The 18,780-nt window shown below is 41.1% G+C and overlaps 2 long non-coding RNA genes across 2 annotated transcripts in view; one reads left to right on the plus strand and one right to left on the minus strand.

Moving 5' to 3' along the window:
• LOC104145705 (uncharacterized) overlaps positions 1–18,780 on the plus strand; it is a 175,423-nt gene that overhangs the window by 22,777 nt on the left and 133,866 nt on the right. The window lies entirely within an intron of this gene.
• LOC138067674 (uncharacterized) lies at positions 1,697–5,736 on the minus strand. Its single transcript, XR_011141987.1, has 2 exons — positions 5,644–5,736; positions 1,697–5,525 (listed from the first exon to the last, which is right to left on the minus strand). It is a non-coding gene; the product is annotated as an uncharacterized lncRNA (long non-coding RNA).

The following is an 18,780-nucleotide window of genomic DNA, read 5'->3' on the forward strand; positions in this document are numbered from 1 at the left end:
TTGGCAGTCTCAAAATAGACACCAGCTATGCCTTGTATGCACAGCAGAATGAGGAGGAGGTGCAACAGGCCTACGGTTAGAGCATTTGTAAGGGTGATTATTGACCTGGGCTAGAACCCAGGGTTTCTCTTGGCACCAGGGATAATATCCTGCTAACTTGGCCACAGGCTCCACTCGCTCTTCTTTCTCTCTCTCTTTCTCCCTCTTCCCTTCTCCTGAGGAATCTGGTATTCATTCATTACTGTACAATTTCAAAAATTCTATGAATTCCCAAGGTTTCTGAAACTCTGTAACATGTTATAATAGTTAAAGGATTTAATTTGAAATAGGGCACCGGAACTGGGCTGCCTAGATATAAATTTTGTAAAACTTTTTGAAGAAACATGATCAGAGCATCCACAGAAGAGTTTTTTTCTCAGTATTAAGTCTTTTTTTCTTAGCTTTCAGAAAACCTTACAGTATTTTTTATCCCTATGATAATTTTCTCTTCCTCCCCCACAATCCCCATGTTGATTCTTTAGAAACACGTTTCTTCAACCTTCAAAGGATTCCTGCTATAACATATCCCCTAGATCTTTCTCCTTGGCAGTATGCGGCCTGATTTAGCTAATTTTATATGATCTTTCTCGCAGCCTTCTTCCATTCTCCTTCAGCTTTTATTACCACTCAGGACCTTACCCTCTCTTTTGGTAAGTGATATTTAGCTAGCTGTTTTAGTTTTGTTGGTTTTTTCGTAGAGAGAGTCTCGTAACTAAGAGTCTCTTAGTGTCTCAGAGTTGAACAAGCCAAAACAGATAAAATAGCTTTTTTGTGGGAGGAAGTTGAAGATCTATTTTGAAAGACTCTTCTTCCTGTGTATCTGGGAGATCTAGTAGTTTATGACGTAAAAGATTTTTTTATTTTGTTTTCAGTGGGCTCTTTTCATACACTTACCTGTTTTATTGCCCCTGTGAAAGGGCTGATATGGAATACATAAGGGGGGATGATTAAAGATCCCTATCTGATGATTAAAGATTAAATACGGCGATTAAAGATGAATTATTATATGGCTTTCAGAAAGGGATACAAAGGATTGTGCCACTGTTTGTGAGACTCATTTCGACTTCTAAAAGGTCTTTTCAGTGGGTAAATTTGGCAGAGTTTTAATGTAGTCACTTGACTGGTAAGTTTACCTTTTGCAATGATGTCATGTTTGCTGTCTTAGGAACCATACTCTTCCACTTATAAACACTTAACATCCTAAGAAAATTATGGTGAAACGTGGCATTTGGAATATACTGACCATTCACACTATAAGCTTCAGCCTGACCTTGCAGAGCAACGCCTAAAGTTTCATGAAAGCACCTGGAATGCATCTCCAGTGCCGCATTCAAGCCTGAAGCACAGCGTAACGGTTAGAGACAGGGCAGACAGGTAGCTCATGTCTTGGCTGGACAGCTCAACCATAGTGTGACTTTTGTAGTGCAAAATGAGAGCGAGACATGACAGGGTCAGGATGCTGTCTCCAAAACATAGCTGCTTAAGAGCCTCTGGTTTTATGCAACTATGCTGCCAGTGCTCACAGAGTTTTAGTAGTGTATATACATACATACATATAGCCAGTTGCTGACATCTATAGATAGATTTGGAAAAGATAAAGATAAAATAGTTGTATATTTTTAACTGAGATGGGTATAGAAGAAGAGGACTACCACCATAATGTTCATAGTTTATTTAAATTAGTAAGAAAAATACTGTTTGTTTCAGCAAATATAAGCACATTTTGCAAACATACAGCTTTGTAAAGTAGCAGATTTTTCAATAAGGTATTAGAAAGGAAATTGCTGTTTTGAAGAACAGCATTAGAAATAATAGCAAACATATTAAAAGTATTTTGAAATTACATTATGATTAGTTTATAAATAACCAAATACTGTGTTCAAATACTTCTTTGAACTTAACTGGTAAAAATCACACAACATGATTTATTTGTTTTCCTTGGTGCTGTTTTTGTACTGTCATGCAGCAGAGTAAGTATAATGATTTATATAAAGTACTATGCTTGGGCTATTTTAACAATCATTTAATAGGATATAAGATCAAATGGTGTATATCTCACCATTTTTGCTTTATCCATGCATCATATAAATTGAATAGCCAAGTGTATACAGGAAAACAAATACGGGATTTGTATTAGGCATGCTTTTATTCATACATACAAAACAGTACACACAAAGAAATAGGTAGAAAAAATAACGTCTTCAGTAGGAACAAGAGAGTGCTCAGCACCTCTGGAAAAACATGTATCATTCCAGTGCCTGAATATCAGTTATGGTACTTACTTTTAGACACCCAAGTTTAAAACTTTTGGCTTATAAATATATATTTGTGCATGCCACAAACAATGCCTCTCCACCAAATGATTAAAAAAATAGACTTGATATGACACACAAACTCATATAGTATAGATTCAATAAAATGCCTAATGAGTGAGCTAGTGTTTAGTTTATACTCTTTAGATGTGAGATCTGAGCATTTAATTCATCTGTGTCTGTAGAAATTAAATTTTTTTTTCCCTGGATTTATAGGAAAATCATTGAACAGTAACAGCTCGATCCTATATCTTTTTTTGCTCCTGGGGGCAGAGAAGTTTTAAATTGTAAATAAACTTCAGTAAAGGTAAGAATTTGTCCCCATTTCTGTTCAAATACATGAAGTGTTACATATGCATAAGTGAAGGCTTGGGGTCTGTTCCTCTGAGAAATTATGATCATAATTATTTTGGATAGATATTGTCTGTCTATACCATGAATATTTGGGCCATAGGGCTCGGGAGCCCAATTTCTGTCAAGATCTATCAGTGTTACTGAAATTCCAATATTATTTAGTAATTGAAACCTGAAGCATAATACTGAAATCTTCAGGCCCAGTTGAACTCAACAGTTTATCCTGAGTAAATACGGAAGAATTTAATGCTACACTGAACTGCATTAAGGAGGAGATACGGCCAAGTCTTTAACAGTTTACTCCTGCTTCTGTCAGTGACTTCAAGGAAGCAGGCAGAAAAACATTTGTGTAAGTGTTACACAAAACTAGGGATATGAAATCCCATTTAAAATGATAAAACCACACTCCTGTAGAACTGTGCAAATTATTCATGAAAGAGCTTCAAGTAATGAGCTTTCAGCTAATACCCTGGTGAAAAAGTGGACCTCACTTTTTCTGCTTATTTCCTTTAATAACTATCATAGAAATATAATATTAAGTCTAAAAACATTGCATTTGCAAAGAACTACTGTTAAAACTGCAATAATATCACTTAACATTTTGAAAGCCTGAAATCATTTATTTCATAGAATCACAGAACGGTTGAGGTTGGCAGGGACCTCTGGAGATCGTCTAGTCCAGCCCCTGCTCAAGCAGGGTCAGTGGAGTGGGTTGCCCAGGACTGGGTCCCATCTGGGTCCGAATAGCTCCAAAAAAGGCAACTCCAAACCTCTCTAGGCAATCTGCTCTAGTGCTTGACCACACTCACCATTGAAAAGTTTTTTTTCTTATGTTTAAATGAAAATTCTTGTATTTCATTGACCTCCTTATGAATTGCGGAATTCAGGGGATATTAAATACAAAATTCCCCTAAATATTGTTTGCAATTGTATTGCTTGTTTGCCTTTTTAAGGTATCACAGTGAATGACAGAGCTAAGTGAATATATTTATATTGTCTATAAAGCAGTTCAGATGCTTTAACATATTTGTAAGAATGCAGAATTGTCTGTAAAGATCAGCTTTAATTGAAAAGTACAGAATTTTTTAAAAAGACAAACTTTCTCAAAGCCATTAAAAAAAATTCAAGAAGGCATGTTTCAGAAATCTACATCCACGCACACACACAGAGCGAGTATACAAAAAAATTTAAAAGCGCGCTGTATAAACATGAAAGAGTTTCAGCTTAGGGAACCAGTGCCAAAACAAAACAAAGATTATAATCTGGCAGCAATTTATTCCCAGTTAAAAGAAAACTAAGGACAGAAACCTAAAAATAGAAAACCTGTGTCTCAATCCAGGAAAGTACAGAAGCCTGTATGTAACCTTTATTACATGAGCAGACCCATGTGATGTGTAATCACTGGAACTTTGCTTCAGTATTAGGATTTTAAAGGAGAAGTTTATTACAGGTTCTGTAGGTAAAACAGAGTTTTTCCTTAAAGTGATAAACGTAAGGTGGTCAGTGTGGGTTGGGGCAGTGTAGGGTAAGGAGAGGAGAAGAATCAAAAATGTAAAGCTTCACGAACAGTATACCAAGATCTTGTTCTTGCCGATATCTTCATAATGAATTCCAGAATTCGATTTGTGTTTTCATAGGGGAAGAAGAGAAAACATTCTGTACATTGAGAGTAAAGTCAGTGACACAGCACTTTCCTTCGGTACCTGTATTTGGCTTTTGGCTAAAGAAACAAGGCTGCCCAGGAGAACGGAACAGATGGCATCAAGGGAGAAAAAAAGTCAAGTATTCTTTGCAGCACATCCCAGAATGGTAGTTACCAAGCTTTTAAAGAATACAGAGTGCCTCATAAAGTAAAGAGTTAAGATTAATTAAACGCTAATAAAAAAAATATATATAAAACATGGCAAAATTAAACTAGCTATATTTTTTTAAATCCACCATGACTGGGGTTTGAGATTTTAGCCTGTTTCATTCATGTTCAAAATAGAAAGCCTATCATGCACATTTGCTTTTTAGACTTCTAAAAAACCAGAAAAAGTATACACGTTGTTAAACTGAGGGGCGATAAATGGCATCAGCGATGTACAGGCACAATTTGGGAATGACCTGGACCACAGATAAATTTAGAGCCCTCCCTAATCTGTGCTTGTTAAACACAGACTTAGGAACATCCCATGTTATTTAAAGGAGTGGCGCAACTCGCACTGGTAAGAAGAAAAAGCTTCGCTTGCACAGGGCTTCTCCACGGCCCTCCGAGACGCTCGGTTGTGCCCACGCGCACGCTGAGCCGTGGTACTTTCTCTGGCGGTCTCTCGACTTTCTGTGAACACCTCTACGTGTCGTCCAGCATCGCGGCCCTCTCCGGAGCGCGTCAGCTGTCGGCATCACACGCACACGCAGGCATCAGGGTGCAACTGGCGGAGTGGGCGGTATCGCGATGTGTTTATGACAAGCTTCCCCGGAGAAGGAGGCGCTGCGTGTTTCCACGTTCAAGTTTCACCATGTGACACAGGTTTAGGAGAGACATCAGGGCTTGGCTGCTTCGGTTTAACATATCTGGCACTAAAATAGCTGCCGCACCAGGTGCAACTGTCTCCACAGCGTTCAATTTCACTTGCAAAATACCCTGAGTAAGCCCGTCGCAACGCGAAGGCAAGCGCAGAGCGGCTTGCTGCCGGCTTTAAAAAGCAACTCCCCTGACGCCTGCCCCGTTCAAGTGTGGAGGGGCGGGCACCCGGTCAGCGCCGCCAGCCCCCTCCGCGCCGCCGGCCGGCGTCCGCTTGAGGCTTACACGGGCAGCGCCTTCTCTCCGCCCCGGTGCTGCGAGAAGGGGGCAAAAACACCCACGCATCAGACAAACCCCGCGGGCGTTCGCGTCCCCCTTGGCTCCGGCTCGTCCCCCCCCCCCCGCCGCCCATCACCCCGGCTCGGCCCTTACCCGCTTCCGCTGGGCGCTGAGGCAGAAGGTGCAGATGGGCCGCGGCGCGGCGGTGGCGCCGCCCGGCCGCGGGGGCTGGCGCTGCAGGCAGGGCTGCGCCGCCTCGGCCGCCGCCGCCGCCCCTCCCGCCTCGGCCGGCGGCGGCGGCGGCAGCAGCAGCACGTTGGCCAGGTGCGCGATGTAGCTGGCGGCCAGGCGCAGCGTCTCCACCTTGGAGAGCTTGCGGTCGGCCGGCTCGGTGGGGATGAGCGTGCGCAGGGCGCTGAAGGCCGTGTTGACGCTGTGCGTGCGGTCCCGCTCCCGGGCGTTGGCCGCCGCCCGCTGCCCCCCGCCGCCGCCGCCGCCGCTCCCGCCCCGCCGCTGCCCCGCACCCGCCGCCACCCCGCTGGCCTTCATGGCACCTCCCGCCGCCCCGCCGCCCCATCACTTTTATGCGCGGCTCCTGCCGCGCGGCCCCGGCCGGCCGGCCGCCGCCGCCGCGGCCTCCCGGGCGGCGGGGTCGTTTTTGGCACGGCGGCTGCTTTGAGCTGGGGCGGGTGGTTGCGCCGTCAACAAGGCGCGGGGGGGGGGGGGGGGGAGCGGCGGCGGCGGTGGCGGCGCGCGCCGCACCTGTCGCCGCGACCGTTAAACGGCCGCTGGGGCAAAGGGGCGAGGCGCTGCCCCCCCCCGCCGGCCGCCGGGCTGCTCTGCCCCAAACGCCCCCGAGTGCGGTTCGTAACGCAGCCGCAGGGCTTTACCGGTCAGCCGCGAGGAGAGGAGAGGAGAGGAGAGGATGCCCTTGGCAGCACGCTCACGGCGGCAGGAGGTTTGGGGGCCGGGGCCCGAGGCGGCGGCTCGGGCCGGCCCAGGGTTGCCGGTGCAGTGCGGAGCCCTCTCGTGTCTCTTCCCGGCGTGCGGGCGCTTGCAGCGAGCCTCAGCGCCTCTCTCCGTGTTGGCCGGAGCGGGCTGGTAAGAGCAGGCACCGCGGTGGGTTTCCTAAGCGCTGGGTGTACGTGTCAATCCAGTTTCCTGCCCTGCTTACAGTGAACGCCTACCGCTTGTTAAAAGGTCATGATAAGCACTAGTTTATTATACGTCTCTCCTTAAAAAATTGACAGCCTGTCAATTGACAGCACTGGCCTCAGCCTGTGCTCGGAAGCTCACAAAAGGTCACGGAGCAGGTTTTCTGCAATGAATCATCTCTACCTGATGAAACATCCCAGACTGACTATTCTGTGTGGTCCCGGAAGCTTATTCGTGGTGTTGCTGTTGTCAAAATATTAATACTTCTTCCTAAATGGGGGCTGGATTAGCAGAGTCATCTCTTTTTAATCATGGGTGCATACGCTCGGGACAGACAGCTGCTTTGACATACTTGGCTGGCAGTCATGTCCTCCCCAAATTCAGCTAAGTACGGACAAGGAAGAGACCGCATATATGTGTTATGTCCACCTGTTGGCATGGCAAAATGCTGGTTAAAGCTCTTCCCTTTGGGCAGAGGTTCTAGGTGAACACGCACAAGTAGTTTGCTGTTTGTCAGCAGATTATACCAGTACCGTACTGTAGCGTGGCAATGAGCAGTACTTGCTTCATGTTAATTTTTATTTGTTACTTGGGAGAGAGTGAGAGTTTTTTGGGGGGCTTTTGATTTTCATAGCAAAATGTTGATGCAATAATATTCCCTTAGTGTCACGCTGAGATACTTTGATAGCAAAGGCTATAGAAATGCCAGGCTAGAGAGACAGATGTGTCCTTGATCTGAGAGGAGTTCCTTCTGGGTTCAGAGCGGGATGTGGCCCCTCATCGTCAGATACTGGAGAGAGCAGTGTTTGAAGTCATGCAAGTGGTAGCTTTCCCTGGAGTACACGAATGTACTCGAATGTATGTTCGAATGTATGTTCAAATGTATGTTTTTGAAGCTCATTCTTTGCTTAACCTTTTGAAAAGTAAATGATCTAGAATATTCTGAAGCTGGATTTTAATACTTAGTTAAGGTATGTCTTTTAGTTTCCTTCAGAAATGAAGTTCTAATCTAAGCTTGTGATGCCTTCTATACAAGTTTCTTCAATTTACTCACATAGAGTATTTAGTCTAGAGTGAAATTCTAGCTCTATTGAAGTCAATGACAAAACTGCCATTGACTTTAATGGAGGCAGGATTTCACCCTTGATAAATTCTGGTAGCTGAGCAGTGCAGATAATTGATTGTTGGTCACACTCAGTCATTTGCTTACCAGTGTTTTCCTGTCCTTAGCATTTCAGTTTCTTTGGTTTTTATTACTGGAAGTTAAAACAAAAAACAAAAAACCCTCAACAAAAAATTCCCAGCAGCTTTAGAACCCCCAGATGTATTACTGGGATATTAACAAAATCAGAATTTATGGCTTATTGATAAACTGGCAAAATGAGAAAGGAATAAGCAATACACATGGATAAAATGATGCTATGTCTGCAGAGAAAAACAAAACGATTTTCCCTGACATTACAGCAATAGCTAATTCAGGAGTTAAGGACAAAGGGGTGGCCGAATGATTCTCGTTCTCTTTCCAAGACAGTTGAAAAAGTAGAGCAAGAAATGTTTTTTTCAGATAAGGAGGCTTGTAATCGGGCCAAAATGCTGGTGAATTTAATTACTAGGTTATTGATTGGGATTACATTTATGCAAGTGCTAGGGGGAGCGTATTCCTCAAGGAAGGTGCAGTAATGCAGGATTGCTGTTATTTTATTTTTCCCTTTCCTCTTTTACAGTTTGCTGAGTTGCTAATAACAAGCAAGAATAGGGCTGCATGAATGTAATGCTGAATAGTGGGCAATATTTTATGTGTACTGATAAGGTTTTGACTGAAGTTTGCCTTCATCTGCACAGAGAAAGCTATCTCAGATCATTGTAAAGAAACGTTTAACTGTATTCAACAGACTAGGAATGCAAAACAGCTCATTGATACAGTTGCAGTCTAGTGGCTATTATTTCTTTAGTTAGTTTGCCTTTTTTTAAAGGACAGTGCTAGTAGGAAATACATAAAAGAAAGAAGTATTTGGAAAAAGTGAATTTGGGAAAACTGCGCCTATGAAGAGAACAAGTTAAATAGATGATAGCTAAAGAAACAAATAAAGTGAATGGTCAAGAATGTTTTTGGTCGCAGTTAAAAAGCTTTCTGAATATATTTACCTTAAATAGGAAATTTAACCAAAAATTGTTTCACTTGTGAAAAAAGATATTTAGGGACAAAAATGCCTTTAAGAAAAAGTTCTTAAACATCAATGGCACCCTCAGATCCCACTAGCTTCTGTTAGATTCCCCTGTTTATTCAAGAGCAGCAATACACCATATTTTTATAGATGCATTAAAAAAACATTTACCTAAAAGCGTTCTTAATTTTCTTTCTAGCAGATGTTGATCCATGACTCTCCTGTTGCTATGTCATGTTTCTGGAGGTCTGCACTTTTTATTGTTTGTGTTCTTATTAAATTATATATATATTTATATAATATTGCACACACGTAAGAGAAAGAATGTAATGTTGCTGTCGAAAGTAGTATAGATCTGTAGTCTAGATTTCTGAGCCATTGACCGTGCATTAAGACCTGCTGGTTTGAATTTTGGCAAATATTGCCATAGTAGGCATTCAAAACACAGGTCAGCCATCTGTGCGCATGCAGCTTGTGAATAGTTCACGTGGCTCCTGGGTCGAGGGGGCTGGCAGGGAAATTCTGCTGTCAGGGCTTTTGAACTGTCTGTGCCCCTGGGCGTGGGAGCGAGCGCAGGGCCCAGCGCGCGGGTCGCCCTTGCTGCCAGCCTGGCTCAGCCTTGCCGAACACCAGTAGGAAATGCTGCTGTTGTCATTGCTGTTTCTCCTAGAGCTCTATCCTCCGTTAGCTCTCTGAGGGAAGGAGCACGTGCCCTGTGGGCCTCAATTGTGTGACGATTACGGGGAGAGGCTCATAGGGGAAGAATATTGACTACCCTGAATTTTGGTGTTAACACGAGTGGAAGTGTAAGCCGTAAGTGGAAGCTACTTAATTAAACTGTTCTCCCACGTCAAAAGGCAGCAGGCATGCAAGGAATATCTGTGATACTCCTCTATTAGCATGTTAATATCCAGGATACTTATTCAGTACTTGCTTGATAAAGCAGGTACGTGAGATATTTCAGTCAGCTTTGACAGATTCAAGGGAGAGTCCACAGGAATCTAACGAAGAGAAACAAATAAAGAACATTGATGACTGAAAGTGTGCAAACAGTTAAGAATAATACATTTAACAAAGTTGTATCCATTATGTGTCTGTCTGTCTGTGACTTTGGGTGGCTATGACAACTACTACTGTCCTTCACAACAAATCTGGATGATTGAGTTGTCATTTTTATTGCAGTTCTTAATAAATGTGACTGCTGTAAAACACGTTGAACAAAGAATCTTTTAAATGGCATTTAGACAATAGAAGTCCAGTAAGAGAATGATTTTGAGGAGAAAAGATTGAGGAGTAATCAAATATGGAATGGTACAAGAGAAATTTTTTGGAGAAGGAGGACTTGCACAAATTATGAAAGGTTAAACATTAGGTGGATTTAAGGCTTTGTGTATTTGAGTCATTGCAGATGGGATGGTAAACTTTGAAAGGCCAGATTTTAGTAAATATGCTCTATACATTTTGAACTGTCAGAGGTAGCGTTCTTCTACCCAGTGCAATTTCCCAGGTAGGGGAGGAGCAGGACCAGCTTTGCCCTGGACCACTGATAGTTGATTAATGCAGGATCTAACAAGTCCCTTCTTCATGTTCTATCCGGTCGGATTTAACATGACACTTCCCTCTTCACTCGCAATGTCTGCACTTACAATCTCTGTTATTCATCTGAATTGATCTGTGCCATGATTCTCTAGTGTGTTAATGAGTTTTCTGTGTGGTGGTGTGCTAAAGGCCTTGTTAAACTCCAGAGACATTCTGCTTACTGAATTTTATTTATACACCCACTCTGTTACTCTTGACAAAAAGCAGCTGAGTTGTTTATCTTGAGTTTTTGTCAAAAATTTATCTTACAGTAATTTTCTCTGCTCTGGCTGCCCACGGAGGCAAATCCAAATGTATTATTCACCTGTTATTTCAAAGCCATTTAAACTTGCCAAATCTAAGTGGTGTTTTACAGGACTCTGCTGATACTCTTAAGGTTGTTATTAACTGCTTTAGAAGTAATTTTTGATGGTGGCTGTATTCAGTGGAATGATGACAAGGCATATTCTTTTCTCTGTCAAATTGAAGCAATGTAAGGACGGTATAGCTGCCCTCGGAAACAAAATGTTTTGTGAGCAGTATTTGTGCAGAGATTTTTGTTTGTTAAAGCTGAATGCAGCTGGAGCTGTCCCCCTCTGCTTCCTTATTTCATTACTTATTAAATCCATAATAACCTATCTTGATTGGTTTGGTGGTTTGGACGACGTTGTCTGCAGCATCCAGCTGCGGTGTGTTGTTTGGAGGCTGAGTTTCTTTGTCAGTACAGGTGGAAATCCACATGTCGTTTAGAGTCTGGTCGGTGGGATGAAAGCTGTGGCTGTGTTTCTGTTTTATGTTTCTGGTTGACTGGCCAGGAGGGGCTGTTCTGTTCTCTTGGACTTGGCCATGTTAATCTATGCCTTTGTGGCCTCAAGCATAGTCTATTAAAATGTGCTCTGTTTGGTTTTATAAAGAAGAAGAAGGATTTGAAGCATCGTTCAGTCAAGTGCAGTGGGCTCTTCAAACTTTTCTAAAGACAAAGCACAAACAGCTTGTGCTCTTCCTGTTCGCTTCCAGGTGTGGTCAGAGTAATGGTCAGTCTGTAATGCCTTGCTACCCTCGCTCCATGTTTTGCCTTTTCAGAAGTTAATGGTGTATTTGGTCTGCTTTTTCAGGTTTTATGATCTGAGCTTAGCAGTTTGGATCTCTGATGGAAAATCTAGTTTTTCTAGCTTCCCTAGAATTTTCTAATCTATTGAGAGCTATAAGTGTAGAACATATGTTATTAAAATGACATCGAAATGTCATACAGTGCAGTTTTTTCCTTAATAAAGGTGGAATGCTATTATAGAAATGTAACTTGAGTTTTAATTATTAAAAATACTTGGTTGCTGAGCATGAGCATGAGGTGCCGAGTTGTCCACTTGTAAGAAACAACTATTGCAAACGTTTCAAAATGCTTATTGCCGTTTGATTTGTTCCATCATCCCCTCCCCACGATTGCTAGATCTTGCAAGAAAGCTTTTTTTCATTCTTGTATTTTGTAGGTGTACTTACAATATGCTTTTATGAAGAGCACATATTGCACAAGATTTTCTAGATGCTATAAGGAGTGTATTTTCAGTAGTTTCTTTCAAGTGCTTAGAGATGACAAATACAAAGATACCAAAAAAAACATGAAAGAAATATAATTGAGTGTATAATTACTGGAGCTTCTGTAATATTAGCGCAACTGGAGTTGTTTGTATGATTTCTCTCCCTCTTCTTAGCTTCTCGAGTGTCTTCCTGTGAAGATACTCACAAACTTGACATTCTTTAGAGACTTCGCTGTATTCTTCTTAGCGCTTCAACTGAACGCTTATGCTTCTGTTAACTGAGAAGTCTGTGATCATCATTCCATAGTTTAAATTAGATTAGAGGACAGATTCAATTTTAGTCACACAGGTTCAAGTCAGAAGGGGCTTCACTTTTGCTAGTAGAGTTAATCTGTACCTACAGCAGTGTAACTGATGCCCTAATCAGAATGATAATCAACTACTGAACCACAGGCAACATTTTAAGGTTGTTTTACAATTGTTCAGTGGTGCAAAAGCAGAGTACAGGAGGTGGTCCCCATTGGTTAGTAATCCCTTTGATTCCAAATTAATGTGACTGTAATCACAGAATCACAGAATGGTTGAGGTTGGAAAGGACCTCTGGAGATCATCCAGTCCAGCCGCCCTGCTCGAGCAGGGTCACCTAGAGCAGGTGCCCAGGACCTTGTCCAGACGGCTTTTGCATACCTCCAGGGAAGGAGACTCCACAACCTCTCTGGGTAACCTGTTGGCAGTGCTCAGCCACCCTCACAGGAAAGAAGTTTTTCCTCGTGTTCAGATGGACATTCCTGTGTTTCAGTTTGTGGCTGTTGCCTCTTGGAAGTTGTAAGCTGCTGTTGGAAATACTACATTGATATTAGAGAGGGCATCAGGGTAAAGTGCCTTTATGTTCTCCGTTTTTGTGGTGGAAGTTGAAGTGGAATGTGTGTGCGTGTATAAGAACTATAAAGCTATTTCATTTTCAAATCTGTGATGTAAATAAGACAGTCCAACTTTTCTGTGCTGTAGGTCAAATGACATTGAGGGATATTTCAGTGTGCCGCGTAGAGAAATGGGTGTTCTGGAGCCATGTGATAGCAACCACCTTTCTCAGTGCCGCCTGGCAGTCGTATGAGGCACTAATGCTCAGGTATGTGTCCAGGCGTGTTTACAGCCGAGCAGCAGTGTCCCACACTGCTGGTATTGCCTAATTCCTGTCTCCTCTGCTCCAGTATAAGAAATGGTAGTGGATATGCTGGAACTGTTTCGTGGAATGGCTTGCTCTGGTTTACAGGCACACTTTGGATAATTGAAAGGGCACCAGTATATATAACACTGTTGTATAAAATTCAGGACTAGACTTTAAGTCCTGCTTAAATCCAGCTCAGCATGTGCAAAAAGCCCAAAAGACTTAAAAGAGATTTAAACAGGTATTTGCAGGTTGTGCCAGCGAAGAGCACAATGCACAGGATGTTTGTAGCATCTAGCAAGACAGAGAGTGTTTATCTGTTCGTCAGCTAGAGAGGACCTTTATGGGGCTGTTTCAGTTTGAACAAATTAAATCAGTCTGTAGATACTTCTGAGGTGTATTAAGGTCTCCTTTGGTCCCTGTAGCAGAATTGTGGGAAAGGCAGTTCAGAATAAAATCATCTCATCCCTGACCACCTACTTGCATTTGAGGCAATGAAAGTTTCAGATGTATATACACTACTTTTATCTTTCTGTAGATATGGATAAGGAAAATTTTCTGAAAAGTTCCTTTAGTCAATTACTAATTAAACCTAAAAGAGAAAGCAGAAAATTTCACAAATTGTAAAAAACAAAACAAAAGCCAAACAAATGATCTTCCTAAAATTGAATTTTCTGGAAAAACACTTCCTTTAATTGAAAACAGTGTTGCAGAGTCTTGAATCAACAGCTGCTGCTATGTCTGTTCAGTGTTCTCCAGAGCTGGAATCATACCATATATTGAGTAACAGGTGAGCTATGGCAAACAGTTTACAGTCTGAAAGCTTAAAAGGGTGTGTTATAATACCAAGCAAGCATGGAGTAATGCCAATATTATGCTTTTGGTATGAGCTCTGTCAGTGTATATATGATCATGTAAAATATATTTGACTAAGATATTTTGGTTATGAGGCTGCACAGAATGTGAGAGTCTCATGTATGTTGTAAGTATAAGAAAGAGTTATGTTTTTTGTGGATTTATAACCTATAGAATTTTGTCTTGTTTCTGTTATGTGGTGAGTCTTTTACATATGTTACAGATTGCACACCAAAGAGCAAGCTTTCAGACACACAAAACCCTCTACAAAGACTATTTGACCTTTCTTTGGGTGCCTATGGGAATATCACTCTGAAAGGATAAGTCACTCATTAAGATTCCTGCTGACAGTTGGCATGCCAGGTGGTCCTGCGTAACACAAGTGCAGGGTCTCAGATCCAGAGTCTATTTAAAGATTGTGCAGGTAGAAAGAGTGGCTTACTGGTGCTCTGAATTATACTGAACAGTTTTGTTTTGGTTTAGATGTACTGTTTGTCTTTTTCTTTTTTTTCTGAATACACCCCACGTGACAGGTGTTATTGCTGTACTTGGTATAAATATTATCCTCAAAGAGGCCATCAATAATATCAAATGTTTTGAGTTATTATGTTCTGAGAACTTACTGTCACAATATTGTATGGAGTACTGGTTGCTTCACAAGTCTGTCTAAACAGAATACTAAATTCAGCGCTGGTTTGTATTTCCTTCTTTTATGTCTTTTGTAGACTTGCAGTACACCAAGAGCTAGCACTGTTTTCCCCCTGAAATGTACCAGGTATATATATACATCTTGGAGCCTGTGTTGTAGCTTCATGGATCTCTTATCTTTCCTGCTTCTCTTGCTTTTAAAATAACTAGAGCTGCTAAGCTGCCTTATGGGGGCCCAGTAGGCTGGAATGGCCCACTACAAGACCGGTGTCAGTGCTCTTCTCTGGCAGTGGGTGCTACTTAATGTTTCTTAGAGAGTTACAGCCTTTTCATAAAAACAACTGCTGATTAGCATGAGAATTTTTCTTTCTCACTCTAGACTATTGCTGACTGGTCACTGTCCAAAATGTCTATTTATCTATTCATTTTGGGCTGGCGCACAGTACCATGGCATTCCAAATACCTTTTCACATTTACTTGTTTGAATAAGATCTCGCCTTTCATGTAAAAAGCATAAATGTGTTTAATATTAATCATAAAGAAAATCTGAACTCCTGACTTGAGCGTATCTGATGGAGAGCTGTCTGAGTTCACAGATAGGCTGAAACCATAGCTCCGATAAGTGCAAAGTAAGCTTTTCATCTTTATTTAAAAAAAGTCTAGTCAAGTGATTAAAGTTATGGTTTTGCTAAAGCCTTTTGCTGATCAGAGATTTAAAAAAATTTTAATCTAGTTATTAAAAAAGAATTTAATCTATTTAAAGTGAATGATATTTAAAGTTCATTTTATTGCTTTGGCCAATTTTATCTAAACCTTCACCTCAGTCATTGCTGTTATTTACACTGATCTGAAAGAAAACAGTAGGCCCATATCTGTACTTGTATGGATAGAGTACATATTGTTTCTCTGCTGTCAGTTTCCTTTTTACCAGTTGTACTTGACTGTTCTTTGGGACATTTTGCTCTCTATAGTAACCCACTGCCAAATCTTATAAAACAGTGTTTCCTTTTATATTAACACTACCACCAGAACTTTGTAAAGAAGAATTTTGTTCTTGTATCTGGCATTAAGAAAGTGTCATTAAAGAAACTGCAGTTTGACATACTCAGCAACTGTACTGAAAATGGTTTCTTACAGGAAATAATGGCTTTCTTCTGAAATCATTAAAATGAAATTCTTGACTTGTCTTGATCTTTGAAACTAGGCGATGCAGTCTTGCATAGTTCTGCGCCTGTTAGGCGTATGTGCGTGCTGACCTGCCTTCTAGGCAGACCTGAATAAGTTACCTGCCTGGAAGGTGCTGTACAAAGGCTTGTAACTCACTTTCCATGCAGACAAAAACACGTACCTGTCTCAGAAACATCCCCTTGTTGATGACCTGCCTCCAAGGCAGATCTGTCTAGTTATTTTTTCTGTCTTTGAAGCAGCTCCATACAGAGTTACGTTCTTAGAGTGAACTGCTGCCTACCTGGAAGGTACTTGGGTTGATTGATAAGCTTCCTGCTAGACAATCTTGAGCAATTATTTACCCAAAACATCATCTTTCTGAAATGAACATGTAGAATTTGAGTTTGTAAATTATATTTTTAGTTATGGCTGATTACTGTAACTGATATTCATTTTTGCTATATTTCTTATAAATATTCAGTTAAACATCCATCTCCCATATTTATGAAAATAAAGAAACATATCAGAAATTCTGCTAATATGGCACAGAACTAACACATGCTCTATGACTTCTGTGTCAGTAATCAAGCTACCAAACTTTATTAAAAGTGTAAGAAAGGATGGAAGTGGTCAGAGTTTTGGTTTGTTTTTCCTAACTCCAAATTACTGTTCTATGTTGAAGGACTAAAAGGAAAGTGGACACCATATGTTTCAGTATAGGATCTTAAAAATTGCATACAATCAGTCAGGATACCAGCTCCTGGTGACTTATATAATATTGTAGGTACCACATGCTCATTTGTAATCAAAGAAATGCTTTGATTTACTTGGAATAAAAAAAAAGTAATTATTGGTTAAACAGTGAAATACAATTTCATTCTTTGTCCTTTCCTTAGAGAGGTCAGACATTAGGCTTGAGAGAACATGACATTCGTATCCTCAGGGCCATAGACCTGCAGTAGTAAAGTCACCTGATAAAGGACGGATCAGATATTAATTATTTTTATGTTTGTGGCAGTTTTATTGTCTGAACATATTTGTGTCTTTCTGCAGTAATCCTTCAGTAATTTGGTTGCCGTCACTCTGATGTACCTGCAAATGAGCCCGGAATTACGCTCTTATTTTACCTCTGCTTGCGCTCTGTAGCGGAAGCAAGAGTCTTCCTTTAGATATGTTAATCTGTGATACAATGTGACAAATCTCATCTGTTTGGAAAACGTTATATTAGCTTAGGAAGTGCAGCAGTTAATGTTAGCTTTGCTTTCTCCCCATAGATGTCCGTTGGTGCTATTCTATTTTCTTCCTATAGTCTGAACCAGTTCAGTGCTGGACTAATATGAGTAACTCCTATCAAAGATATTTTTTTCCTATTTTAGTGGTGCTAAATCTCTTTGCTGGGGCACCTTGCATGAAGAACACTTAAGGGTGGTACACTTCATCTGAGCAAAAGTGTGACCATCCTCAGACCAGAATGCAGGTGCATGTGCTGCATGGGCTGTTCCCATTTTGTGATTCAGTATGCGTTCACACTTGCATTGTGTAACTAGATGTCGAGGAGGGAGGCAGATTTCGAGGACCTTGTGTGACAGGGTGGTAGGGAACATGCATGGGCTGCATGATCTTTTCTGCTGGGTTCTTCCTGAGTCACAATCAGGGCCCACTTCCATGTTATCCTCATCAGAGGAGCAGAATTCTGCATGTGGAATAGAGTGTTTATAGGATTTTCCACCTCTCTTTATAGGCACTCTGCTCCCTTTATATGATAGAAAAAGCCATAATTAAAGACGATCTTGTACTTTGGATGGATTATGGCCAAATTTATAGTAGTTTTTTAGTTTCTTTAGTTCTAGTCTAAGTTAGTTTCATAGTTTGGAAAAGATTTTTCTCTCTCTTCTGTTTAAATTAATTTCATTGGTTGGGTATGAGGAATAGGAATTAGGACCATGAAGTGGTAGTATATTATCCAGAAATACAGGTATGATCCCCTTTATTTTCTTCTTCATCTTGCTTCCTCTCAACCTCTTTATTCTAGCATATCTTGACTAATGATTATGGTAGAAGAAAAGGAAATCTGCCCTTGAGTATTTCCCAAGCAGACTAAGCTAATTCACAATGAATAATTTACCTGACAAGCTTCTGGGAGGCAGGGACTATACATAGTGTGGAGGTGAGCGGCCTGGACCTCTAGGTACAGCTGCAACAGTCAGGTCTAAGGTTGACAAAATTTACAGTTTCAAATGGCCACAAATGACGAAGTAGATTTCTCCTGCATATATTAGATATGTGGAGCTAAAAGGCAGGGCCTGCTCAAGGGAGGGGAGTTAGGAGCAGGCAGAGAGCAAATACACAGTTACAGCAGCACAATTACAGAGTCACAAATGCTAAAATATAATTAAACTGTGTATAATATATTGGTGTAGGAGATTTGTTAAAATCCTCCATTCATTGGAAATAGCCATGTCCATCTACTTCCGAAGCATGTGGAGAGGGTTAATTTGTGGTTCATAAACCAAACTGAGATCCTTGCAAGTCACCAGATGGCTTGATACTACACGTCACTGACTAACTGGGGTAACTTCTGATCTGCAAAACTGAAACTCGGCTTATTCCAAGTTTTTTTTTTTAATTTCCGAGTTTTACTTTCTGCAAATCCTGGAAATGTTTCTAGGAGAATGACCTACTGTTACATATGTATCAGTTGATAAAATGTTGCAAGTTGTTAGTCCAACTACGGTAACATCATTTTTTTTATAAGGATTGGGAATAGTGAATTTAAAACACGAAATATATTGAAGGAAATCTACTAACCTCTTATTTTCATCAAAGGCTTTATAAGGATTTTGTTTTTATTGGCATAGTGTCCTTTTCTAAGCTCAGTGTTGTGCTGCTTACCAAATGTGTTGCAGAAAAATACTGTGATGCTTGTCCCTATGTATTTTGAGAAACAGGCACTAAAGAGAAGAGTTGAATGGATATGAACAGAAGAAAAGATTCACTGAAATCCAGTGACTGTGCTAGA

Source organism: Struthio camelus, chromosome 6 (genome assembly GCF_040807025.1).
Source record: "Struthio camelus isolate bStrCam1 chromosome 6, bStrCam1.hap1, whole genome shotgun sequence".
NCBI classification, from domain to species: domain Eukaryota; kingdom Metazoa; phylum Chordata; class Aves; order Struthioniformes; family Struthionidae; genus Struthio; species Struthio camelus.